Source organism: Oryctolagus cuniculus, chromosome 14 (genome assembly GCF_051225735.1).
Source record: "Oryctolagus cuniculus isolate XC-2025 breed Fujian yellow rabbit chromosome 14, ASM5122573v1, whole genome shotgun sequence".
Classification (NCBI taxonomy): Eukaryota; Metazoa; Chordata; class Mammalia; order Lagomorpha; family Leporidae; genus Oryctolagus; species Oryctolagus cuniculus.
The window spans coordinates 91,034,845-91,062,513 of NC_142880.1; the positions used below are offsets into that span (position 1 = coordinate 91,034,845).

Consider the following 27,669-nt stretch of genomic DNA (forward strand, 5'->3'; position numbering starts at 1 on the left):
CATTGCTGTGGGGAGCAACTCGGACTAGACTAAGTTACTGGAATTAAGACTTATTCTATGCATCTGCTCTCCCACAATATGGCACTGGGAGAGGAGAAAGCAGCTTCTACGCAGCTGCCTCTTGCCAACTTGAGTGATGACCTCCAGGAGCTGATCCTGCTCCTGATTGGAGGAGAGCAGCGTACTCGGCGTGTGGGCGGCCGAGTTGGGATTGGCGGAAGAGGACTATAAAGGAGGAGAGAGACAACATGCACCAGGAACATCTAAGGGGAACACCTGAGGAACACCTGTGCAGCCCCCGAGAGAGCCGGCCGGAGGTGTGCTGCTCCCCCGCGGAAGTGGGGAATGTGGCAGGGGGAACCGCCCTTCCACGGAGGTGGAAGGGTCGGTAGCCAACCCGGGAAGAACCAGCAGCAAACCCGGGGAGGGCCGAGCAGACGAAAGAACAACGCAGGGTCCTGTGTCGTTCCTCCACGAAGACGGGGAGCGACACATTGCAGTACGGGTGCGGATGTCCGAAGTAGCTGTGCCTTAATCAGATTTCAATTTTTAAGTGAAGATTGTAGGTAGCTATGCAACCATCATAACAATGCAAATATGTTGGACAATGCTAACAACTCTGGTGGTATTTTATTCCTGTATTTCTGGTGCTCAAATTCCTGGTTGGGAAGACTACCTTACAGGTTTTCAGAGTGGAAGTCCCTCCTGAGCACACAGGATGGGAGGTTCCATTCTCCTATCGAGCCACCATGGTCTGGCAGATAAGAATAGATTTTTCGTTTCTCATTAAAGACTTTGCCTTATTCTGTAAGGTGTGACTTGCTGATTGTTGCTGCTGTAACTTTCCACTGGGTGTCAGCTAAGGCAGCGTGGGCGTCCTAAGTGGTAATCACAGGTTCTCCCACTGAGAGAGAACCTCTCCAGGTTAGTGACCATTCATTATATGACCTTGAGTTGAACAAAGCCAAGTCTGAAATAATATCTGGAATTAGGCGTTTCCACTTTGCTGCTTTCCCAAAATACTCTTGACCTGTCTGAGCCCATACAGACTGCTAGAATAAAACTCCAGCCTGGGTCACAGCAGGAGTGACCAGCTGGCCCAGTGTCCGGGCAGGCTTGTGGTGGCACCTTTTCCTGGGTCCCTGCTGGCTGGGAGCAACAAGCCAGCTCCTCTGGGCATGGCCCTGTAACTCCCAAAGGTCCCTGTCACTGCTGTGAGAGGGGGCCCAGGTCTGGAGAGACCGGACTTTGAGACCGCAGCCCTATGTGACCTTCACCTGTGAGCTTTGAACCTCATTCCTGTGCAAGGGCATCTCCATGCTAATAGCGTGAGGTGGTCACTTCATGAGAGATGGGAGTGACAGAGAGCTGGTCTGTATTCAGCTTTGTCAGTAGTCCTTGGGGTTAGGTTCAAAGAGAAGTGATAACGGTACTCGCTTAGCGAGGTTTCAGGAAACCAAGGAAGCAAACGGAGGAAAAGAAGAAAGCCAGAGAGCAGCTTACACTTTAAAAAAAGGACAAAAAAGATAACAAATTACCCAACTTGAAGTCATAAAGCAACAAATAAGGTTATCCTTGTTTCTTCTGAGGACCTGAGTACTTGCCTTGTATATGACTATAGTACTTGTTTTCATTCGATTGCGTTACATGCTAGCAATAACAGAAGGAGAATGCATTTTATGAGGCAGCCATCCTTGAATGTCTTGGAGCTCGAAAATTTGGAACATTCAGTTCAGTTTCAGATTGATAAACTTATCAAAAATGAGGAAAGTATTTTTCTTTCTCCCTCAACAAGTGGAGACGTGATTGCAAATGATTTTCTTTGAGTGAGTAGCGAAGTTTATTACTGGGCCATCTAGCATGTTATACTTTGTTTCATGCCTTTTGAGAGTCTTTCATAGCTGGCAGGTTGAAAAAAATGCATTTAAACATAGCAGTCCTGTTTACAATAACTGATAAACTTTTTTTCCCCCTGTTTTAAATAGACTATTTTGTGGAGCATTTGTAAATTACAGCATAACTCAGAGGAAGGCACAGAGCTCTCCTGTTAGTGCCCTTGCTTAAAGCAATACTTTTAGCCCCGACACAGACTTTGATGTTGTGGGGGTCTTCTGAAACGCACTGTCATGTCTTGCTTTAAATGTTTTGTTTTGTTCAAATTGTTTTGTCCTGTGTAATAATATGAAGTCCACATTTGTGGCAATATTAGCATTCATCCCTGTGGGTTCAGTGATAGTTTTAACCCATGAGCTGCTCGTGACAATCAATTTAATACTACATTGTTTACGCCTGGTCAGATTTTCCATTTATACTGTTGGTCAAATCAAAACACGTTAAGTGTTCTCAGGGGTGGCTTCCATGAACCATCAGAGTATTAAAAATGAATTTTGATGGTAGTTTATGTGGTATTATGTAATCACGCGTCTTATTTTTATAATTTGAGAGACATCTGATGGTGTACACCCCAAAGGCCCACATCAGCCGGGACTAGGTCAGGTGGAAGCCAGGAGTCAGGAACCCAGTTCAGGTCTCCTGTGTGGGCAGCAGGAACCAACTACTTGAGCCATCACCTGCTGCCCCCCAGGGTGTATGTGGACCGGAAGCTGGAAACAAGCAAGAGCCAGAACTCAAACCCAGGCACTCTGATGCGTGGTGTGGGTGTCTCTTCCACCAGCTGACGGTCAGGTGCAATGGCCACTCCCTCACATGTCAGTTTTAAAAATGAAATCTCCATGGGTGGTAATTCATGATCAAATGTTAATTTATTGTTTCCCTTATTTGATTAAGAATTCGCTGTCCTTGGAGCCTCTGAAGAATCATGAGTGTTGCCTGTAGTGCCTACTGTGGGTTGTAATTACGAAGAGTCTTATGAAAATCAGGAATTTTAAAAGATTATTTATTTATTTGAAAGGCAGAGTTAGAGAGAGAGGGAGAGACAGACAGAGAGAGATCTTTTTCATCCACTGGTTCACCCCACAATGGTCCCAGTGGCTGGGACTGGGCCGGGCTGAAACCTGGAGTCAGAAGCTTCTTCCGGGTCACCTGTTTGGGTGCAGGGGCCTGAGGACTTGGGCCATCTTCTGCTGCTTTCCCAGACCATTAGCAGGGAGCTGGATCGGAAGTGGGGCAGCCGGGACTTGAACCAGTGCCCATATGGGATGCTGGCACCGTAAGCAGCAGCTTTACCTTTTGCGCCACAGTAGCAGCCCCTAAAACCTGGCATTTGAGATGTACATTTATAAATTATAACAGACTGGGTCATTGACTTATTTTAAATGAAATTATTTGTGTCCCTTCACGTTTAACAACTGAGATTTATTCCTCTGTGTCAGGTGTCTGTTAATATGGAAAAATGTGACGACACACTTGATGACTTACAGATCACTCTTTGCGACCTGACCATTCCTGGGGTGGAGGTCTGCGCATGGCGAGACTGGGGCCTTGGCAGTCAAGGGCGCTTGATGGGGGCTGGGGCGGCAGCTGCTTCAGAGTCCTCTTGGGCCGTTGGAAACCTACTGGTTTGGTTTTGGGAATAAGGGCTTGATTTTTTTTTGCTGGAGGCCTCCTTACACTCTTAGAAGCTGCTGGTACTTTGTTGTCATGTGAATTTCTTTGTTGACATTCACATCCATTTGATTGCAAAAGCCAGCCAGGGAGAAAGAGACCCCAGCAAGGTGAGTATGCCATATAATATAATTACACACACACATACATGCACGCACACACGGACACAGACGCACACGTCATCTTTGCTGGGTTCTATGCGTAGGAGAAGTCATGGACCTGCCCCCAACCCCAGCCCTCCAGCAGAGGATGTGCACAGGAGTTGTGCTGTCCACCATCAAGTATGTCAGAAGCATGGTGCATCTGAGCTTTCCAGGGCACATGCCTTATTTGCAAAACAAATTAAAATTTAGTTAGGGAGAGAGAGCAAGCTAGTAAGCCAGCAAGCTCCCTTCAGCCACTTCACTCCCCAGGTGCCTGTAATGGAGCCTGGAGCTGGGAACTGAATTCAGTCTGTGGTAGCAGGAAGTTGGAGTCAGAAATTGAACCCAGGAACACCAACATAGGACTCTGGCATCCCAGCCACTAGGATAAATCCTGGCTTTCCATATCTAAGTTTTGAACAATGCATTCATGGGCAAATAACACGTAAATTAGACAGTGTACAATGGAATGATGAGTACATTTTAAAAAAATGGGATTTTAACAATTAACTTTGTGTCCTATGTACAGCATATAATAGATTCTCCTACCTGGGGCTGAGCGTTGTCTGTGGGACCTCCAGGGGATGTCCGTGATGCACATGGCTTCCCAGACCATGCACCTGCGCAAACCTCCGGAGCAGGAGCCTCTCCGCTTCTCACACCTGCCAGGGGTGCCCTGGGTGTTGATGTCGCACTTGCTCACAGACTTGCCCAGCGATTCAGGGCTCCCGTGACGAGTCTCCCGGCACACGCAGACCCGGGACTCAGGACTCAGGGCTCCCATGATGAGTCTCCCGGCACACACAGACCTGGGACTCGGGACTCGGGCTCCCGTGACGAGTCTCCCGGCACACGCAGACCCGGGACTCAGGACTCGGGCTCCGTGACGAGTCTCCTGGCACACGCAGACCTGGGACTCGGGACTCGGGCTCCCGTGACGAGTCTCCCGGGACTCGGGACTCAGGGCTCCGTGACGAGTCTCCCGGGACTCGGGACTCAGGGCTCCGTGACGAGTCTCCCGGCACACGCAGACCCAGTTCTCGGCGTCCTGTCAGTGTGTGAGCCCCTCGTATGGCCCAGAGCAGCGTGCAGCTACCTACCCTGGCCTGCAGTCGTAGTCTGTACAGCTCGTGGAGTAGTGAACTCCAGTCCTCTCGGCCCTCACCCGTTGGGGTCTGAAACGATTCCACTTTGTTAAATAATCCTCACATTGAAGATGTGTTGGGCACCAGCTCTGAGCCAGGAGCTTGGCCTGTGTATATTTGAAACGTCAGCTGGTTGCTGTTACCCCTGTATCGCAGAGGAAGAAGCGCAGTCAAGTTCAGACAGACAGACAGACAGACAGACGTGTCTGTGCCGCACAGTGCACGGGGTGGCAGTGTTTGGACTCTGGGCGCGTTGCCCTGTTCTGGAGGAGGCGTCCTCGGGCTGGGGGAGGGTGCCGGTGACGAGGTGCTCCCAGCCCGTGCAGAGGGGCCCTGGGGTCCTGGTCTCTCTAGGTGAGGTCTGCCTCTGCAGTGTCATTGACACACCTCGTTGAATGGCAGTTTCCAACATGTTTTACAGCGGAGTCGGGGGCGGCCCAGGGCTTGCTGAACTCCTCTCGGGGCTGGGTCCTCCCCCTGGTCTTGAGTCACCGTGTTTATTTTTAAAGGCGGTCGTGGTTCCAGCCGTCTGCTTTGTTATTGCAGCTGGCCCGGCTCAGACCTCTCTCTCCTCCAGCCCCCAAGTGGTTTGGCGTCCAGTTGGGACAGGAGTCGGGCACCATGGCTGTGTCTGCTTCGTGTCAGCGCCTGAAGTCACAGGTGTCCTCGCTTCTGCTCTCCTGCTCCCCCAGCAACGCCCCTTGCTCTTCCCCTCTCCCGCTTGTCTCCGCTTTCTCCTCCAACGCCATCGAAGGTTCAGGGTCATCCTCCTCCTGTTGTGCTTTGTCTTGTGCTTCCAAGCGCCCCCAGCATCTTCCCCTGCCCAGTGCTGGGCCTCACCTGCACCCGGAGCCCGGATGCCTGTTTGCGCAGAAGCCATTGCTGGCAGCCAGGTGCAGGAAAGAGATTGAACTCCCCAGAATGCAGAGTGTGACGGTAATAGATGCTCCTCTGTGCGCCTGGGCTGGGGACGGAGCAGCCCGCTGTCCAGCTGTGTGACAGGGAGCTTGGGCCCCCTGAAAGATGAAGCCAGCGAGTGGGGATTGCGCAGGGAACCTGCAGAGACTGCCTTTACGTAGAGTGGATGCTCTGACCTAACTGCCTGCCTTCCTGGAGCACGGAGCTGGTCCTGCTGTGGGTGGCAGAGGTGGGGTTCTTTCTAGGCCCCTCTTCTGGGCGGTTCTGTCTGCCCCTGTGTTCCAGCCCTCAGGGCGTGTCTCGTGCGGGCCCTTGCTTGCTTCCCTGAACAGGGGTCTTGTGCAAGTTTGAAGGAAAGAGCAGCTGTTTCTCTGCTTTCCAGTTCAGAAATTTAGTGTAGCTTGAGTCCTCTTTCCTGCTGCCACTGGGTCTCACTGAAGCTCCGGGTTATCTTGCATCCATATACAAGCTTTCTCAGCAGCCCGTGCCCCAAGAAATCAGGGTTAGTTAGAGCCAACTGTAGTTGAACAGTCCAACGGAAAATGTTACTGTATTTTTTTAAAAGATTTATTTATTTTTTTGAAAATTAGAGTTACACAGTGAGAGGAGAGGCAGAGAGAGAGAGAGGTCTTCCATCCGCTGGTTCACTCCCCAGTTGGCTGCAACGGATGGAGCTTCGCCGATCTGAAGCCAGGAGCCAGGAGCTTCTTCCGGGTCTCCCACATGTGTGCAGGCGCCCAAGCACTTGGGTCATCTTCTGCTTTCCCAGGCCATAGCAGAGAGCTGGATGGGAAGTGGAATAGCCGGGACTTGAACTGACGCCCACATGGGATGCTGGTACTGCAGGTGGCGGCTTTACCCGCTACGCCACAGTGCTGACCCCTGTTACCGTATTTTTAAATTCTCATGTTTTCTGGAGACAAGGCAGCTTGTCCCGGCCCATTCCTGGTGGTTCACTGCCTCCTGGTCGTGATGGTGATGATGCTTTCTCTAGAGAACCTCAGGCGATGAGCTGACTCACCGGGGAACCCTGGCAGAACTGTGGTTAGGTGGCAGAAATGGTAGCCTCAGGGCCTGGGCCAGGTGAAGCCCGGCTGCTGATGGTGGCGTGGAGACTGGCACTTGATTCCTGTCCGGCTCTCGGGTTTGTTACTCTTACCAGTGGTCCTGCTTCTCGTGAGTGCGGGTACGGAGCCCACCGACTTGGACTTTGCGGATCACAATGGACACTGCTCTTGCTGGGTTTGGAAGCTGCGTGTGTGTTCCTTTACCCGTGCAACCTGTTAATGTGAGCACGCCTCGAGCCCTCTGTCTTATTTTTCTGTTTTGACAGCTGACGATGTAGAGTGGAGGCGGAGAAAGAGACCAGTGTTTTGTCCTCATAATGAGGGAAATGTAGAAAGAAAGCCAGTTCCCTCCCAGAGGGGCGTGGTGAGACTTCTGCAGATTTACTGTGGGCTGGGGGAGGGGTGCGGTGGATGTGGCTGGAGAAGTTTGGAAAGCCGTCGGGAACAACACAGCGAGAGCTTTGGCTCTGCTTATTCCGGGACGTTTGCAACCTGCTTTGCTGTTTCGCTTTGCTCAGTGAAGAGAAGCCCATCCTAGACTGGAAAAGTCAGAACTTGCTGTTACGTTCAATTTCACCAGTTTAATGTTTTCTCCTCTGTCCCCGTGCACGCGGGAAGCAAGACATCTCTTTCCTAGATGAGAATATGTGAGAGGGGCAAATAGGAGCTGCGTTCACATTTGCAGCCACAAGCCAGTAGCCCTGGGCAGCAGTGTGTTATCCAGGTGTAATGGGCACAGTGGAGTAGGTGGACTGCAGTCACCCCCAATGAGAAGGCAATGTTCCCGTGCACGTGGTGTCATGAGAGCCGAAGCTGGGGCTCCATGCAGCCCGTGACCTTGGCCACCAGCCTGTCATCCCGTCCCTCTCCCATAGATTGTCCAGATTTTGGTTTCTGAGAGGTCTGGTTTTCAACCTAAGATAGCACCAGAATGGTCTGCCCACGGTGGTTAGTGGCAGACGGCCAGGCCCGGGGTACCCCCGGCTTGCAGGTGGCAGGGTGAATTCTGTGCCATGCTGCAGGCCAGGGTTCTGCTTCCAGAGGGACATGGTGTGTGTCCGGTTTCTGATGCTGGCCCGTGAGCTCCTTGAGTGTAGCTGGTGATGCCGCTGTGTCGTTCACGCTCTGTTTACGCCGTCCTGTGGTCTTGCTGTCCGGCTCCAGTGGGGACACCTGCTGCTCCTGCCCTTCGGTGTTCTCCGCCATGCTTCTTGTCCATGGTGCTTCTGCTTCGCAAAGTCGCTGCAAGTGCTGAATTCGCAAATGCTGAGTGGTGCTCCTGGGTGCCGTGAACTTGACACAGCATTGTTGTCAACCTTGTTCTGAATGTGCGTTTTTTGTCAAAGACACTTGGTTGATCAATGCATACTGTTGGGTAATTAACATTGAACTCACGGCCAGTTGCTCTGTAACTGATGCCTGAACAAGGCTTGTGGAATACATGGATTTTCTTTGGAAGGCTCCACACAGCTTTCTTGTCCTCAGAAGCCTGAGACAGCATCCCAGCACTGTGCGTAAGGCTGTTGTCAACAGAGAAATCACCAACAGAAGCAACAAGAACAAGAAAGGTAGTGCTTCTGAGACCATGCAGGCGCCGATAGCTGAGACAGGAAAGCAGAGACTTGTCCTGTTAGACCTCAGCTGGGCGTGTGTGCCCTGGGAGACTCAGTTTCCCTCCTGTCCCATGCATGTCTGTGCAAGCCTGGGAAGTGGCCCACTAAGGTTGATTTTCAGATTACAGAAGAATTCCTGCTGGTAAATGAAGTTGCGAATGTGGACTCTGCGGATGAGCAGGTCAACCGTCTTTTCTTCTTTTGTGTATCTCGGGTCCCATGTAAAAGAACCGTGTTCGGAGTTAGTGGACTCCGATGGGTCGGCTCCTTTCTGCTTTCCTACGCGAGTCCCGTAGACTTGGGATAATAATGAAGCTGACTTTCGTGTCTGTAACAGTGTGGGCTTCGGAGGATTGCATCCCTGGATGGACTTCCCCCTCTGCAGTGGCTCTCAGCCAACATCCCCCCCCCCCCTTTCTGGGCTAGTGAGTTACAGGGGACCTACCAGGAGCTCTCCTGCCTCTGTGACCTCAGGGCACCTGCACTTCATTGCTTCTGCAGTGACCAGGAGGAGAGCTGGGATCCTGCAGCTTGAGTAATAAATGGTGTCTTCCCTAACAACTGGGTGCGGAAACCAGGCTCACTGGTGGTAAACTGTTGAACCCTGCTCCTCTGCTTTCTCCTTTTAGGATTCTGTTTAGAGAGAGTGTGGCTAGAATCGAAAGAAAGTTTTGTCTGGGTTAAAGAATGCAGCCCGACTTGTGGGAATCCACCAGGGCTTTTAGTTGAACTTGGCCTTGAACTTCCTTTGGAAGCACAGTGCCAGCCTCTGTCCCAGTGAGCACCGAGGGGCCGGGCCGGAAGTGCCTGAGATGGGGTGCGTTCTGCTTGCGGGGGCCGTGTTGTCGAGTGCTGTGGAGCGCTGGCTGATCCCGCGGCAGCCTCCCCGTGAGCGGCTGACTTCTGTTGACAAAGCTGGGACAGCTGTGTGGCTCCTGCGTTGCGTCTCACTCTGGGAAGCGAGCCCTTCCTTGACAGCCGTGTGTCTGTCAGAACAAATTGGAGTGGAGGAGGAGGAGGAGGAGGGAGAAGAGGAGGTGGGGGGGAGGCTCCCTCTGGCGAGTTCATTCAGAATGAAGATGTCTCGTGAGCAGTGACAGTTTCCAGAGTGAGTGAACATCCTTGCGGGGAGCAAAGCTCCTGTCATTGCAACTTCTCTGCCTGTCTCTTCTCCAAAGGTCTATCAGCGCTGTAGGGGACTTGGCAGGCCAACGCTGAGCCGTATGGGGGGCAGATGGAAGGACGCTAGCGGAGAAGGTGAGGGAAGCCTGGTGTTTGGATGGGGTTCGTCCTGGTCCACCAGAGACACAGCATTGACACCCGGCCCGTGTTCATGCTTCCTTCGGGAGTAGTCGTTTTTCTGTCTTCTCCTCTCCGGGAGAGTCATCACTGTTACTTCTGGTCGCAGGTGCCTGGGGAAACGTGCTTTGTCTGCACAGGAGAGTTTCTGCCGTGCTCCCCGGCCAAGTGAGGAAGTTGTCCTGGTTCACGGCAGAGCGAGCTCAGGAAACCTGGGCCATTTCTGGCCCTCCCCTTTCTCATTTCTGGATGGTTGGTCCATTTGCGTGTTAGAAGATTTATTTTATTTATTTGAAAGGCAGAATGACAGAGAGGTGAAGAGATCTTCGGTCTGCTGGTCACTCCTCAGATGGCCACAGCGGCCAGGGCTGGGCCAGGAGTCTTGAACTCCATCTGGGTCTCCCACGTGGGTGGCAGGGATGCAAGCACTCGGGCCACCGTCCAGTCTTCTTAGGCAGCTTGGGAAGAAGCCGGACTGGAAGCAGAGCAGCTGGGAGTTGAACAGATTGCTTGGATGTGGGGTGCAGGTGTCACAGACAGTGGCTTAACCCAGCGCACTGTGGCAGCAGCCCCAGGTTTGCGTTCTGCGGGCTTCTGGTAGAAGACCCCCGTGTGCTGGAGAGCAGGAACACGCCAGCGGCCTGATCAGAAGCAGTGCTGCTGGTTTGCGTCTGTCGACAGGCACTGTATATCGCATCAAGTGGTGGCTGTGTGGCCGGCCTTGGGGTCTTTGCAACAAGCCGTGTGCTGGGCAAGGAAGAGACGGATGAGAAGTGAGCGGTGCCAGGCGTGTCCTAGTTGGGTGCAGCGGTATATGCAGCTTGCAAAGACACTCTCGGAGCAAGGACAGGTCCTGGACCGCTGCAGTCTCACTTGATCGCTGCATCGCTGTCCCGTGCTGCTCACCAGAGCCACACAGCCTCTGTGTCGCACTCGGGGTTCGGTTCTGAGGTCGGGCTCTGCACCTTCCCCGTTCTGTAGACCCACAAAGCGGCGGATGAGATTTGCCCGTGTGAACTGACCATGCGGAACACATCAGCCAGTCCAGATTAAAATATCCATTTAGAATCCGGGTCTGATTTCCTGTAGCTGGATTAACGAAAGAGCTTTTCAGGTTTTTTGACGTGGTGAATCTTGTCATGACTTCATTGCTGTTCCCACCAGAGCACCTACGTGTTTTCTAGAATGGCATGTGGAACAAAGCTGGACAGTGCGAAGGGAGTTCTTCCCCCGTTTCTTTTCTCTGCGGCTGCCCGGGGAGACGAGTGGGAGGCATAATTTGGGAGTGGATGGGTGGGGCAGCAGCTGGACCAGGACCAAGGGTTTTCAGGGCACAGATGTGGGAAGGCCCCAGGTGCCCTTGGAGGAGGAGAGTGGGATCCCAGGAGGCAGAAGTGAAGGTTTTGTCTTAATCAGTGCCCGCAGAACTGCTGTGTGTAGGAACTCTACTCCCGTGGATCTGAGTATCACCGATTCAGAGATGGTGCTGAGTGGTACCCAGCAGCTGGCCTGCTCGCGATGAAACGTGATTTCCTGAGGGGTGACCAGTGGGGCACGAGATCCGCCATGCTGATGTTTGCGTGCCAAGGGAAGATGGTTTCCTTGCCGGTCTCCACGGCCCTGCACTGGCCTTGTTCTCTGCCTTTCACACTGTGCCCGCGCTCTCCCTGGGGACGTCTCTGGTTGGAGCGCTTCTCCAGACCAGAGGAGGCTGGTTCCCCCGACGGAGCCTGCAGTGGGATCCGCACGGATGTTACTCTCAGGGATTAGAACAGAGGAGGGAGGCGTGTCTGGGGGCTTCTGTGAGAGGTTGGGACTCGGGATAGATGGGCTGCTGGCCGGTTAAGAAAAGGGGCCTGGGCCCACGCGGATGCAGGGAAAGCTGCTCCTGAGACTTGGAAACCTGCCGAGGGCCGGGGGTCGGGGAGGGGATTTCCCCTTCAGCAGAGGTGGGATGGACGCAAGGCCAGGGTCTCTGGGCCAGCCAGCTGCTGTTCTCTCTACTCAGTGACAGGACAGTGGCTGTCACAGAGCTTTACCCGGATACTCACTGTGCCAGGGGAGCTCCAGACCTGGGTGACGACCGGGTAACTTCCGGGGTCCACCTGGGTTTTCTCGGTATTTCTCGCTGACTTTGGTCGATGCCTGGATGGGAGGAGAGGACGCCCAGCGGGATCTGAGCCGCTAGTGGCTGGTTTTGTGGGCGCGCCCTGGTCTGCGCACTCTGAGCCACCCTGAGATAGAATTGAGCGGTTCTCATCCACTGGGGTTCTTGGCGTGCTCGCTCCTTTAGGCCCGGCCTGCGGGGTTCAAGCTTGAGCTGGACGTGTCTCCTGCCTTCCAGGGGAGGCAGAGCAGGAAGCTGCAGAGGGTGAGGTGGGCTGACAGAGCAGCCCCAGTGGAGAGGCGTGCACATCGCAGCAGGGTGCTGGGGTGTGCGGGTTTGGGGATGAGTGGTTTCCATGAAGAGGTCAAGCCCGTAAGACAAGACGTGAAGAGCTGCCGAGTTCTGGATTTAGATTCATAAATAGGATCCCCTCCCACAGCGAGGGGCGTGACTGTCCCAAGGGTTTATCAGATCAAAAGGGAAAGCAAACCCAGCGCTGCTGGCCAGACTACCCAGGGAGCAGGGGAGTCGCCTTCCAGAGAGTTTGCGAAGAGCGGACTCAAGCCGAGCCCTGTTGTTGGGGTGCTGCCCGGCTCTTCCACAGGGGGTACCTTGGGCCAGGCCGCGTCCTGAGCACTATTTCAGTGGGAAATAATGGAACATAATTTTGTAAAACACGGCTGCGTTTCACGGTGGTCCCGGTGTCTTCCTATTGAGTTCAATGGTGTGGGCTTCTGCGTGTGAAAGTTAGGGATTGATGCTGGCCCCTCTCGTAGGAAGTTAGGGATTGATGCTGGCCCCTCTCGTAGGAAGTTAGGGGTTGATGCTGGCCCCTCTCGTAGGAAGTTATGGGTTGATGCTGGCCCCTCTCGTAGGAAGTTAGGGGTTGATGCTGGCCCCTCTCGTGGCCGGTCAGCCCAGCAATTTCCCGAGACTTTTCATGGTTCCTCTCGCAAGTTTGCTGTATCACGTCCACAGTGTATCTCAGCAAGGCTGGGGAGAGGGGAAAGGTAGGGGGTTCACTGTTGAATAAAGTTTCTGCTCTGACTTTGTTTCTAATTGACAAATGATGGATGGTTGTACTTTTTTTCCAGGGAACATTATGATCATTTGAAATACATATATGCTGTATATTGATCAAATCGGGACAGTTAGCCTATCCACCCACTCAAACATTTATTGTTTCTTTGTGTTGGGACCTTTGGAAATCCTTTCATCTAGCTATTTCGAATTAACTAATCCCCTCCCCCCCTCCCCACCGCATGTCTTCCCAGACTCTAATAACTACTGTGCCACTCACTCCAAGACCAGCTTTCTTATTTTTAATTTTTTTAAAAAGATTTATTTATGTATTTGAAGGTCAGAGTTACACAGAGAGATGAGGAGAGGCAGAGAGAAAGAGAGAGAGAGAGAGAGAGTGAGAGTCAGTCTTCCATCTGCTGGTTTACTCCCCAGATGGCCGCCGATCTGAAGCCAGGAGTCTAGAGCTTCTTCCGGGTCTCCCACGTGGGTGCAGGGGCCCAAGGACTTGGGGCATCTAATACTGCTTTCCCAGGCCATAGCAGAGAGCTGGATAGGAAGTGGAGCAGCCGGGACTTGAATCAGGCCCATATGGGATGCCGGCACTGCAGGCGGTGGCTTTACCCCCTACGCCACAGCGCTTGCCCTGACCAACTTTTTAGACTGGACACGAGTGACAACGTCTGTTGGTTGTGTTTCTCTGCGCATTTCTCTTCCTGTCCCAGTTCTATGCGTGTTGCCCCTCGTCACAGGATTTCTTTCTTCTGGGCAGCTCAGTGGTATTGCTTTGTGCACCTGCGGGACGTTCTCTTTGTCCATTCGTCTGAGGTTGGGCACCGAGGCTGACTCCACCATCCAGCGACTGTGAACAGGGGTGTGGTGAGTGTGGCTGGGAGGCAGGTGTCTCTTGGACCTGTTGGTGTCCTTTCCCTTGGACCTCGGCCCATTGCTGGGTCACGTGGTGGTTGTGCATGTAGTTGTATGAGGGACTTCCGTCCCAGTTCCGCTGTGGCTGTTCCAGGGCTCAGTTTTTGCGGTCGTGTCATGAAGGAAATGAAGGTGGTGTCTGAAGAGCATCCATTTCCCCAACAGGCTTGGATCAGGACTCGCCTGGCCTCCCGCTCAGAGCGTCCAGTTTGCTTGGCGGGGCGGGTGGAGCCTCACCGAGTAACCCGGGGGGGCTGGTGCGGGCCGCTTTTCCATAGGATCCGGGCTGCGCTGCCCCCTCGCATGGAGGAGGTTGCAGTACGCTTTGTGCCGGAATGGATTACGTGACTCATTGCCAAGTGTGAAAAACACAGCCTTGTTATCCCCCTGCCTGTGTAAACACTCTAAACACAGCAACATTTACAGGAAGGTGGGATGCCATCTGCTTCACCGCGCAGTAGCCGGCTTCTTATTTTTATCTCTAATTTATGTCAAGTGCATGACAAATAGAAAGGAGTTACATTTTTGGTTCTGCAACACACCCAGGGATTCCTAGTGCTAAGTCCTCTAGAACAGGTGAAACAGACATGTACGTGGCATGACCCCACCCCCAGAGCAAATCCCCTGCCTGCAGAGAGGGGAGAAGGAGGTGTTTCCTTGCTTGAGGCCTTGGTGTGCCTGCTGCTGGTGAGAGATCCGGAGGTCGCTAGGGCTGCTCTCCAAAGGATTTGCAAGTCTTTTGTGTCTGCCCTCTCTGGAGAGAACATACTGACTGCAGAGCCTGTGCTAGGTTTAAGCCAGAGGATAACATCATACTTTGTCTTGCGAAGTGCAACGTGGTTGGCCGGGCTCGGAGCATGTGTGTCCTCTAGCACGATGCCCACGGGTGGCTCAGGTGGCCCAGACACGACACTGCCCAGGGTGTACTTTGGGTTGGCTCCTGTGGGTTTGCCCTACCTGTGTTGCCTACTGGGTGAAAGGAGACTCATGTGGGTCTACTGAGTTCATGGCTGGGAACTGGCCCAGATTTCTTCCTCTTCATGCTGTTCTGCCTGGGTTCCTTGTGAGCCCCCCTCCTCTTCACGCTTGCCCCCTCTTTTGTGCTTGGCTCAGCCTTGCTCACTGAGGGTTTGGTGCCCCTGCTGGGTTTGTTGGATAGCAGGTGTGTGTTTCCCTCTTCCTGGGCAATGCCCAGTGGGCTAACCTCAGAACTCACCCAACCCCTTTCTTTCTTCTTTTAACAGACCTTTAACAGGTAACAGTGATCACTAAATAATTTTTTATGAGTTACACATTGATCTTAGGATAATATCTTGAGGGTGAGAGAGACATTTTCTAACCTGTTCACTTCCCAACTGGCCCCTGTGACCGTGGCTGAGCCAGGCTGAAGCCAAGAGCTTGACACTCCATGTGGGTCTCCCATGCAGGTGACAGGGACCCAAGTACTTGAGCCATCTCCTACTGCTTTCTCAGGTGCACGAGCAGGGAGCCGGATTGGAAGTGGAGCAGCTGGGACTCGAACCTGTGCTCTGGCAGGGGATGCTGGCATCGCATATATCGTGGCATACCCAGGTGTGCCACAGCATAGGCCCTTGGGGTTAACTCTTGATTTCTCCTGTCTGTGGGCACATGGCTGCTCTCAGCACCAGGCTTGTCGGATGCACTATTCTGGATAAACAGACATTGAGAGGCTGCACTGTTGAAAGGGGCTCAGGTGCCCTTCCTTTCCTGGGCAGTGAGAGTTTGGGCTACAAAGCTGGACCTGTGCAGCCGTCAGAACGAAAGCTGAGAAGCCGGTTGTCCATGCAGTTACCCACCGGGCAGACCCTTCCAAACTGCCGGCACAGAGGGCAGGCTTGCCCTTGAGACCTTGGCACATGGCAGCTGCAGGAGACCTTGGTGACCTCATGAGCCCGTTTTAGAAACCGTTCTTTCCAAGCAGTTAGTTGCTAAATTTTGGGCAACTCGTTTAGAACACTCCTTCTTGTCCCCTGTGGGAATAGTGCAGTAGGAGGCACCTTTCTCCAGCTTCTTCCCAGTCACTGGGACAGTGTGGGGGCTCCAGGGTCATTAGTTAACACCACCTTAAAATAAATGCTCAGAGAAGCCTGCGTGATGAATCAAACCAGCTGGGTCGTTTTCTTCCCACGGGGTGGGGTTTGTTGGCACTTTGAAGCGTGCAGTCCCCCTCTTCTGCCTTCTGTTGTCCACGTCTCTCGGCTGTGCCCTCTGGGGCACTGTGCTCTTACAGGTCGGGGGAGGGCCTGCAGCTGGGTCAGCGTGGGCTGGCTCCAGGTAGACGTGCATCTCTGCATACGCACTTGCTTGCTGGCTGCCACCTTAGATGGGCCTGCCCTGGTCCCGGCATGCGGGGTTTCCCTCTGGGGCTCTTAGGTCAGTAAGTGACCCAGGCACGAGGTCAGGTGTCCTCACATGGGGCACGCCTGCTTATGGGGCCTGGGGCACCTCTGGGGCTGGCCTGGGTGCGCCTGCTTTAGCCCTAAGACAGCAGGAGATTTGGGGGAGGGAAACCTCAACGTCCACTACTTGGCTTTTTTTTTTTTTTTTTTTAAAGATTTATTTGTTTATTTGAGAGAGAGAAATCTTCCATTAACTGGTTCACTCCCCAAATGACCTCAATAACCAGGGCTGGGCAGGATGAAGCCAGGAGCCTGGAACTCCATCCAGGTCTCCCACGAGTGGCAGTGACCCAAGGACTTAGGCCATCTTCTGTTGCTTTCTCAGGCGCATTATGATGGAACTGGATGGGAAGGGGGGCAGCTGGCACTTGAACCGGCCTCGCAGGTCGCGACTTAACCCCCTGTACCACAGCAGCAGCAGCTGCTTGTCTGTTTTAAAGACACGTGGGCTACTCAGCTCACTAACTTCCCTCCCTCCCTCCCTCCCTCCCTCCCTCCCTCTTTTCTTTTCTCTTCTTTTCCTTTCTTTTCTTTTCCTTTCCTTTCTTTTCTTTTCCTTTCCTTTCTTTTCTTTTCCTTTCCTTTCTTTTCTTTTCCTTTCCTTTCCTTTCTTTTCTTTTCTTTTCCTTTCCTTTCTTTTCTTTTCCTTTCTTTTCTTTCTTTTCATTTATTTGACAGGTACAGTTACAGACAATGAGAGGGAGAGACAGAGAGAAAGGTCTTCCGTCTGTTGGTTCACTCCCCCTAAATGGCCACAACAACTGAAGCTGCGCTTGATCCGAAGCCAGGTGCTTCCTCCCGGTCTTCCAGGAGGGTGCAGGGGCACAAGGAGCCATCCTCCACTGCTCTCCCAGGCCACAGCAGAGAGCTGGACTGGAAGAGGAGCAGCCAGGACTAGAACCTGCGACCATATGGGATGCTGGCTCTGCAGGCAGAGGATTAATCTACTGCGCCATGGTGCCAGCCCCTACTAACTTTTCTTGGTTATTGTGTGGAGTTGTTTCTCGAGAAAAATATTAGCTGTCCACTATTGTGGTCACCTGTGGCTTTGGGGAAGTGGCTCCAAATGGTGCGTCCGGAGGGCAGAGACCTGTGGCAGGGTGCTGGTGCGATGCCACCTTGCTCTACCTCCTGTCCTGAGCTGGGGACCAGGACACAGTACTGAGGGACAGGTAGGCTGCTGTGGGTGTGTGCTATTGTGTCGTTACGCCTTCTCAAGACTCTGTTTTGAACGTCTCTTCTCCCCATATATTCCGTGTGTCACCTTTTCGTGTGGCCTCTCCAGCTTCTGGAAGCCACGCTGTACGCACTGATATCGTTCCCAGAGGAAACGCTACATCTTTCTGACGCTGCTCCTCTCTGCAGACCTTGTGTGTGCTGGCCAGAGGCAAACACACGCCTTTGAGAAAGAAAAACCCGAGCCCGTTCCAGTGCAAGCTGTCCAACTCCGCTTCCAGCACGTAAACCTCGTATCACTCAGAGATGCGCAGTGGACAGAACACAGCAAATCCAGGGATCTGTCTTTAAAAATTCTAGGTGTTCCCTTTGCTTCCCAGCCTGTCTTGGCACTGTGCGCTCAGCAATCTTGTTTGGGGGGGTGGGGTTAAGAGGAACCTGCTGCAGGGAGCAGCGTCTGACGCCAGCGGTGTCCAACCCAGAGAGGGAAGGCTGGGCAGTTGCGGCTCAGAGCATTCCTGGAATGGCGTGGGACGGGCTGCTGCCTGTTACAGTCAGCTTCTTCTTCACCTCACGCCTTGCACACGCATTCTGCTTTTCCCTTCCAGAAAGCCTTCTGGAATGCTGGAATATTTGCTTAGGAATGTGGGGGCTGCTGGCGGTGGAGGTGACCAGGAGCCTGCCTTCCTCCCTGCCTGCAGTTCTCTGTTACCTTGCTAAGGCGGAGCTAAGGGGCAGCATCTGGAAAGCTGTTAATAAAATGCATGGGAGTTGGGATTTTCCTTAAGTGAGTAGATGATAGCTGCTCTCGTCACAAAAAAAGCAAAAAGTGACTCCCTCAGATGTCAGGTATGCTTATTATTATTATTTTTTTTATTTTTGACAGGCAGAGTTGAGAGAGAGAGAGAAAGGTCTTCCTTTTCCATTGGTTCACCCCCAAAATGGCCACTACGGCCAGCGTACTGTGCTGATCCAAAGCCAGGTGCTTCTTTCTGGTCTCCCATGCGGGTGCAGGACCCAAGCACTTGGGCCATCTTCCACTGCCCTCCCAGGCCACAGCAGAGAGCTGGACTGGATGAGGAGCAACTGGGACAGAACTGGCGCCCCAACTGGGACTAGAACCTGGGGTGCCGGCACCGCAGGCGGAGGATTAGCCAAGTGAGCCACAGCACCAGCCAAGTAGCCTTATTTGCTTTGCTATAGTAAGCGTTTTACTATCCACATGCATTCCCCTGCACCTGTTGTAACCCTGAATTGCATACAGTCAGGCTTATTTTGATAAGTAAAGTGAGTTTTATAAGGATCCAGTCTATGATATTTGAGACAAGGCCCCGCTGCTTTGCAGCGTCTGCGTATTTCTGTCGCTGCTCCCAGTCAGTCTCTCTCCTCCCTCCCTCCCTCCTCTCCCCTCCTTCCTTCTCCCCTCCCCCTCTGCTGCTTCCTCTCTTCATTGTTGTGTCCATCCTCCTCTCTGCTGCCAGTTCTTCCCTTCTCCTCTGAGTGACTGGGACGCCCTGGTCCCCAGGTCCCCAGAGGCAGTGTTGCTCTCACCCTCAGTGTCCAGCACAGATGTCCCAGAGGTGGCCCCTTGAGGCCTGGACAGTCAGCTTGGGCACAAGGACTAACAGGGGCTGGAGGGGACAGCAAGAGTGAGTGGATTTTCTTCATACCCCTACCTCCACGTGCTGGAGTCTCCAGAGAGCTCTTCCCAGCTAAGCCTGTGGACAGCGTGATGGGCTCTCACCAGTAATGTTCTGTGTTCATGTTGTATTTTCATTCCTGCGTGGAAAATTCTGATTCTCCTTATATTTTGGTCTTAAACTTGACGACATTCATTCCTCCTTTTTTGCCTCCTGATTTTGTAGACTGATGTTTCTGTACAATGGATTTTTTTTTATGATTTATTTGTTTATTTGAAAGGCAGAATTACAGAGAGAGGGAGAGGGAGAGAGGGAGAGGGAGAGAGAGGAGTCTTCCATCTGCTGGTTCACTCCCCAGTTGGCTGCCATGGCTGGAGCTGTGCCAATCTGAAGCCAAGAGCCAGGAGCATCTTCCAAGTCTCCCATGCAGATGCAGGGGCCCAAGGACATGGGTCATCTGCTGCTGCTTCCCCAGGCATGGCAGAGAGCTGGATCAGAAGTGGAGTAGCTGGAACTGCAGGCGGTGGCTTTACCTGCTATGCCACACCACCCGCCCCACAACAGATGTTTTTCAAAAGTGGGCTGTGATGCATAGCCCACTTATTCAAAGTATTTAAGACTTTGGGGCCTTCATTTGCATAAAGTTAAGCTGCTGTTTGACGATGGTATCCTGTATCCCAGTGCTGTTCGAGACCCAGCAGCTGCACTTCCAATCCAGGTCCCTGCTAATGCACCTGGGAAGGCAGTGGGCCCCTGCCGCCCACAAGGAGACCCGGAATGGGGTTCCCGGCTCCTGCCTGTGGTCTAGCCCAGCCCTGAACACTGTGGCCATTTGGAGAGCGACCCAGTGGTTGAACCATATCTTTCTCCTCTTTCTGTCTGTTTCTCTCTGTGTTACTCTGCCTTTCAAATAAATAAAATCTTTTAAAAAAGTCAACAAAAATCTATCTTGGATACTGAATGTATCTATGGGAGTGTCGGCTGTGATTTGTTTGTGAATAATCCCAAAGCAATGTGCCAGTTGTAGCTCCTGGGTTTCAATGTTGATTTTTTGGCCCCACCTGCACTTGGGGCCCTGGACTCTGCAGTGAAGCCTGGAGCAGGTCCTCCGAGACCTGTGGGTCACCACGGGAGCTTCAGCTCTGAGTTTCTGTGTGCTTCCTTCATTTCTATCTTGTCGAGGAGTTCCACCCATCCTTTCACAGCTGTAATGAGATCCTTGAATTCGATTCTTGCTTTTCTCTTGTTCAGGGAGGCCCGAGACTCTGCACAGGGCTTGTGATGTTCTAGTAGGACTCACAGAACTTAGGAGAGTGGTTCTTTCTATTGATGTGACTGACTTCCGTCAAAGGCTATGGATTTGAGCCAGCAGTGGGATAGGTGGTGGGCTGGAGACGGGGAGGCTGGGCACCGTCTTCCCGTCGTGCTCTTCTATGTGGTCACACGGACGGTGATGAATTCCCCCAACAGGGATGTGTGAAAACACAGATGAGGGAAGTCACCTGAGCTTGGGTTGCCCTTGGGGGTTGAACACACAGCCGTGGAAGTGAGGAGGTCCACCAGACCTTGGGGTTTGAGCACACAGATGTGGAGGTGAGGAGGTGCACTGGACCTTGGGAGTTGAACTCACAGATAGGGAAGTATGGAAGTGCACCGGACCTTGGTGTCTGGGGTTGCCAGCTGGAGTTGAACAGAGACAGGGCCAGTGGCCCTGTGTCTGTCTGTGGTCTCCAGCCCTCTCCAGAATCAGAAGAGAGAGCATGGCCCAAGGCGCCGCCCACAAACAGCATTGTCAGATAGGCTGTCTGTTGTGCCCTGGGACAGCAGAGGCACTCCCCAGGCAGGACGTTCAAGGGTTGAGAGCTTACCTCCAGAAGCTGATGAGGGCCTGGCCTGTGTCTCCCTGGCTTGTCTTTCCTCTCCCTGCAGGGCTGCTGTAGCCATGTCCCAGCTATGGCTCTCATCCTACCTTCCCCTGAGCCCCCAGGGACGGACCCTGTCTCCCTTTGGGTGGCGTCTCTGCTCTTTCTCATGGTGACATTGCCTGCAGTCCATGTGTCCCCTACTTCTCCTGTCCTGCGGCCCGAGTGTGTCATTTGAACCTTCTTCCCACTGCCCCAGATGTGGCAGGACCTCTGCGGGGGGGTGCTCTGCTCCCTCCCCTCTACCCCTTGACCGCCCACCTACTTCCAGTCTCCTGCTGACTCTTTCCCTTGCAGACGTGAGCACAAACCCCACTTTGTGTCTGTGATCCTGCTGATCTGTAGTCCTGATTTTCCACCTAGTAGAATTGCCCAGTTGTACCCGGCCCTGTTCAGTCTGCATTCCGGCAAGCTCCTGTCGCGGGTGGCCTGCAAGGTGGGATTTCCATCGTTCAAGGAGGCTGGGGGAGTACCAGACTCTGAGGCTCCAACCTGGCACGGCTGTGGCCAGAGCAGCTCCTCACGTAACACCTGTCGACTCCCAGGTATTCCTGCCCTTTGTTTATTCTGTAACTCACTCAGACTTACTCCACCTTCTCATTAGTATCCTCCCTGTCTCCTACTCATCCCCCAAAGCCAAAATCAGATTCCCCCTCTTTCAGGGAGATGATGCTTGTTCTACGTGGAAACCGTTTCTTTCCTCCCGTGCCGTGGTATTTACTGAAGTAGGCAGCAGAAACATAGCCGTGTCCGTGGGAGCTCCTGAGAGCAGAGTTGATTCTGCTGTTGTCCTCTTCACCTTCCGTGCATGGCCGTGGGTTGTGCATGGCGGTTAGCTGACTGACAGACGGGTACCAGGGTGTGTGTCCATTGAACCCCAACAGCCACTGGAAAGTTCTTGCAAGTAGAGAAACTGGCTCAGTGGTTTATAGATTTCCTAAGCTTATATCTGGTGAGGTGTCTTTTTATCTCTCCACCAAACTTGATGACACTTGGTGGTCTTGTCCATCTCTGTTTTATTTGCAGTATGATTATGCTGTTGTCCAGTTTCCAAGCTGAGCGGTTAAGACAGGCCTCACGCGGTAATTTCTCTCCGGTGTTTGTAGGGCAGGCTGACCTTTGGGTGCTGCAACAGTGCTACTCATTCTGAGTGGCTGGGCGGGGGCGGGGGGTGAATTTGAGCAGAAGGCCAGGTGCTGACGGGCACTTAGTCATAATTGATGTGTAGGATTTTACTGCCGCATTTCCCTGTGGAGACAACGTTAGGAGTCGCCGAGTCAGGCCTCTGGGGGAGTCTCGACTCCAGCGCTGGTTGGTTTGCAGAGCCCTCACACCCTGCTGCTCCGGGTGGCTGCTCTTCTTCAGGGTGTTTCTCAGGAATTGTGACACCGAGGACTGCGGGCTTGTTTGTACCAGGGTGGACGCTAAGCTAAAGAAAAGAATAGGTTTGTCCTGAAACAGAATTGAGTCAAGTCAAGAAATTTACCGTATGATCCAGCCACCTCTCTCCTGGGAAGTTACCCAGACCTAAAGGGATCAGCATATGAAACAGTGGTCTGTACCCGTGTGTCCACTGCAACATGATTCACTATAGCTAAGATACGGAATCAACCCAGATGTCCATCAGCTGTTGACTGGATAAAGAAATTATGGTGTATGTACACTGTGAAATACTACTCAGCTGTCAAAAAATGAAATCCTGTCTTTTGCCACAAAATGGCAAAATAAGCCAGTCCCCAAAACCCAGATACCATATGTTTTCGCTGGTCCCTAATAGAACACCTGAAATGTACTGTACTGGAGTGAAATGGACTTTCCGAGATCTGTGACTGTTTACAGCCCTCGTCTCTGCTGTTGAGGAACAGTGTATTTTTCTTCATACTATTTGTTGAACACTTTTCCTTAGTATAGGGTTAACTTTATGATCATTAAGTAAACTGAAAATAGATCTTTCTAAACATTTTGAGTGGGAGGTGGGCAGTGCTGTAGCATAGCAGGTAAAGCCACAGCCTACAATGCCCGCTTCTCATATGGGCACCGGTTCGGGACCTGGCTGCTCCATTTCCAATCCAACTCTGCTATGGCCTGGAAAAGCAGTGAAAGATAGTCAAAGTACTTGGAACCCTGTACCTATGTGGGAAATCCGGAAGAAGCTCCTGGCTCCTGGCTTCAGATCAGCGCAGCTCCAGCCGTTGTGGCCATCTGGGGAGTGAACCAGTGGATGAAAGATCTCTATCTCTGTCTCTACCTCTTCCTGTAACTCTTTCAAATAAATAAAAGAAATCTTTAAAAAAAAAAAAAAAGGTTGGAGCTTGGGTGGGACAGAAAGTAGGGTGGGAAGTATCGCTGTGTTCCTAAATCTGTGTAGGAAATTCATGACCCTTGTATAACTTAAATAAAAAAAGTTTCTAAGAAGTTAGAAAAATAAATTTACATGTTGATAAAACACAAGCCCTTCTTACTAGGCGGGCTGTGATGTGTCTGCTTTAAAACACCCGGACTTCTCGGCTGGGGTGAGCCTTGGGGCTTTCTTCTGGGTTTTCTAGAAGGCAGGTCAGTAACTGGTGACTTCTACACGAGCTATCTGGGACTTCCTCGGGAGAGGACCCAGGAGCGCAGCTTCCAGACCTGCAGGGCCGCTGTCTCTTCCTTTGGCTTGGCTCGCAATCCTGTCCTGCTGCATCGAGGCTGTGCCGTTGGCGCCCCGTCTGTTCTCCTTGGCACCTGTGCGAGTCCTCTGGAGCCGCCTGTGCTGGGCGAGGGCTGAAGCTCGGCCATCGCGGGTCCTGATGCTGCTCCCCAGACTGTCCAGGCCAGGCTGCTGCTGATGTCTGTTTTTCCCCGTTGATGTAAACTCAGGCATAGGAGTAACTGCTGAAGCCTGCTGCTGGGCTGACTTGCTTGGTAGACTTGAGGTTCTGAAGAGGTTCTGTGCCCCAGACCGAGTCACCTGAGCTCCGTCGCCGGAGTTGCTGTGTGGGCACTGCGTCTTGACGTCTGGGGAAGGTGGGGCCGGTGCCACTGTGCAGGCTGGGGCTGCCCCTGCCTGGCTTCAGCGTGGATCTTCTCCTGATAGCGTATTCTCACCATGTGCTCCTATGGGCCTTCTGTTTAAGAAAATGTCTCGCATCCTACAGTCAGGGCTCTATGTCCAGGTAAGGGGCCACCTGCATAAAACTGTGACCTCCCTAGGGACGGTCAGGGACCCATCAGCCTTGTTTGTAGTTTAATTCCGACACCTAGGGTTTCGTCAAAATTGGCACGAATCTGCGGAGCTGTCCAACTTCCTTACTTCAATTCTGATTTTGAGCTAAACAGATACAAGGGCCATTTTAGTAACCACTGTGGTACAGAGGTTTTAGGACTTGAAGCTCGTGATAGAAACATGCTTTAGTAGAGAAATCCTAACTCACTGACATCTTTTGTTGCCACGCCCAGTGGAGATATTACTGGTGTTGGGAAAAGGAAGTTGGCTGCTCTTAGGAATTCCTCCCGGAGTGAGCCTGCTGCTGACCTGGGGGGGGCTCCCTGGCTCCTCTTTCTGTCTCAAGGACTTGCATCTGCACCTGGTCTTTTTCCAAGGATGATGTCACTCCCCTCTAAGATCCCACTGGGACCTTGGACTTGGCCACGCTGCACTGTGCATGTCCCTGGGCCACTCCAGTGGTGTTGCCTGGGTCACCCCCTGGCTTCCGTAAACTGAGCAAGGACAGTTTCTGGGGGCGGGGGAACCTCAGGCAGCGCCACCTTGTCGTTGCTCTCTGACCTCTGAACCTAGGACTTCTAAAATGGCATTTCAGTAGACACAAAGTTTTATACATTTCCAGCTGCTGTTTATTTTCTGTAAGCAGATGGCCTTTCGATCATCGCTGGCGTAGACCATGAGGGACTCGTTACCTAGAGATAGAGCCAGAATGTTCTGGACAGTTCTTCTCTTGCTTTTCCTTTCACCACCCCCAGCTGCTCCCTAGGAAGCTTGGTAGGGGTGGAGCTGGCTTCAGTGTTCTTCCCAGCACAGGCTCCGAGGGGAACAGGAAACCCATGAGCCTGGAGGTGGAGGGATCAGCCTTTGACAGTGGCTCTGCTCCTTCATGGGTGATGGGTGGAAGTTAGCCATTCCTTCCACATTCTGGAATCCGAGTCTCTGTGTAGGCTGGTGTTTTGGGGGCATTTAGTTTTCAGGATTTTTATTATTATATGAGGAAATTGAACAGGTTTGGTTTTGGCAAATTTCATTGTTTTTATGATTCACAATTCTGTTTCCTATAGAAGTTTCATAATTGTGCATCAAAGAAATCCATAGGCAACTAAAGTGCAAACTCAAAATTTGGGTATAGTTTGTTCCCCTCCTGCCTTTACCTCCTGTTTCTGCAATGCGCGGCTTAAGGGACTGAGTATTCTAAAAGAACAATGAATGTGTAATGTGTAAATGCACACACCAATCTGCATGCCTTTTCCAAACTGCTTAATTATGAAGGCTTTGCATCATATTTTATCCACATCATTCATACGTTAATAGCACTCAAACTTCTACTTCTCAGGTTTTCTGAGGGAGGTAACCTGTTGGCCCACAGGGGCCTGCGAGGAGCTGCATTGGTGGGGGTGACCGAGCCGTTCTGTGTCACTCTGCATCGCGCGCTGCGTGGGCAAGCTGTGGATAGAACCTTCTAGAATTGTTCAGCATTGACCACTGAGCCTTTTAAAATGAGTTAACAGGATCTCTCTGTCTGTCCTGTTTTGAAGCGTTGGCGTGTGCGAGTTGGGCTGGCGTGCCCATGCGGCCGTGGCGTCTCCGTGTGATTCATGACTGAAGAAGCGTGGCCCCCACCGTGTCTCTCCTTGGTAAGGACGACGTCTGCTCGGGAAGTAAGGCGTCCAGATGGTTTCTAGGTCGAGGTATGTTGGCCGCCTCTGAATGGGGATTGGCTCTCTGAACGGTGCTGAGTGAGCTCGCTTTTAGAGAGAGCAGTATCCGTGTGCATCGCTCTGGGGCAGACCCCACTGTGAAATCCCTCAGGAGCCCCGAAGGCCTGAGGGTGCCAGGAACCAGTGGAGACAGTGCAGTTGCCCCCCTGCTGAGCGTTCTGTCTCTGAGACGGTGCCTTCTGTACTGCGCCCCGATTGCCTTCGTGGTGTGCGGCACCATCATCTTGCTGTCCCGGCCCAGCCATGCCCCTCCTGCTGGACAAGGCCTGGACGCCTGGTGTGTCCTCAGGGATCCGCCTGCTCTGGCCTCTGCGTCTGGCCTCTGCGCACAGTGGGGACTGTCCCACGCCGGGGTGCGCTCCTGCCCACCCGAGGGGTGATTGCACCTTCCCAAGGCCGGCTCAGACGCGCAGTCTGCACATGTAAGCACCTCGCACCTAGGTCTTCTCTCCCTCCCCCGTCTGTTGGTGGAGCTGGAAGGGTGGGGGATGGGACAAGATGGGGACAAGATGGGGAGTCCATGACACAAGGAACAGCAAGCAGAGAGAGGGAGAAGGACAGGGCATTAGTCACTGAGATGCTGCCACCTCGTTTTTTGCACAGTTCTCCTTCCCATCCAAATCACAGCTCACTGTAGCGAGTGACCGTTCAGTGGCCAGCAGGTAGGAATTTTCATGGCTATGTGGAAGGTGAGCACAGAGGAATTTTAGCAGACTCTGCTGGAACTGCAGAAACCCTGGGGAGCAGGAGGACTTTTCCATTCCTGGACACAGTCCGTGTGCCCGAGTGCATTTGTCTAAGCAGCATCGAGCCGCGAGCTGTGCTCCCTGTACAGCCGGAGAGGTGTGATCCGTGGCTGTGTTTGGCTAACCCAGAACGTACAGGTCACTTGTGAGATGGCTCAGGTAGGGCTTGTCAAATCGTTTCTGCGTGTGACGTTGGGGTTCTGTAGCCTTGTACGTACGGCTCCTTGTTTATGTTGGGGGCATGCTTGTAATTATCTTGGACTGTCTGACAATGATGCTGACCAAAGATGTTCTGGTATGAAATAATCTTTTTTTTTTTTTTATTATGAGCACAGACATGTGCAGGAGTCAAGTTTGAACAGGATTGATGCATTTAACATTGTAAGATAGCACGATGTTACTTCTGCCACACACATCCAAGGGTGTGTGTCACTTTAAAAAAAAATTAGGCTTTTTTTCTTACCAAAAGTGCTCTGACACCTCATGGTGTATTTGGATCATTACTATTCTAGCCTCTGAAAAAGGGGCAAACAGCTTGAAGGGACCAATTATTTTGTGTTTTATTTTTGTTGATGGAGTTCAGGAAACTAACCTATTTTGTTCATCCATTCATTCTTAAAAAATAAGTGCTTATAGTAAGTCCTGAGTCTGCTTTAGCAAAACTTTTGGAAACTTGTCTTTCGCAATGAGTCTGTGGTCCCTGCATACTTACTCCATGGATAGCTGGAAAGTTCTTTCATGTTAATAGCAATGATATGAAAAATAAATTTTGATTAGGAAAGTATTATAAAACGATGTGGGATACCTTGCTAATTGAAAAAAGAAAGTTGTGGAAAAATACATATCACAGAAGCTCGTTCTTCTGGAAGTACTCAGACGCATACCGTGTGCACACGCGCCTCCTGCGGACGGCAAAGCCTGCCGGCATATACATTCACACACAGCAGCCTTTCAGTGGACGTCACCTCTGGGGTTGATGGTGTTTGCATCTTAACAGATTTCTAGTCATTGCTTAAAAATTTCAGGAGTACTGTTT

General features: G+C 52.3%; 1 protein-coding gene across 10 annotated transcripts in view; it reads left to right on the forward strand.

Moving 5' to 3' along the window:
* Nucleotides 1-27,669, forward strand: part of SEMA5A (semaphorin 5A) — a 479,052-nt gene that overhangs the window by 77,543 nt on the left and 373,840 nt on the right. For 4 of the 10 annotated variants that reach the window (XM_070056841.2, XM_070056843.2, XM_089313290.1 and 1 more), the window contains exon 2: nucleotides 25,705-25,857. The exons of 2 other annotated variants lie outside the window; for them this stretch is intronic. The gene's annotated coding sequence lies outside the window, so the exon portion shown is untranslated. The remainder of the gene's footprint in view (nucleotides 1-25,704; nucleotides 25,858-27,669) is intronic. 4 more of the 10 variants (XM_070056840.2, XM_070056842.2, XM_089313287.1 and 1 more) reach the window with 1 other exon arrangement.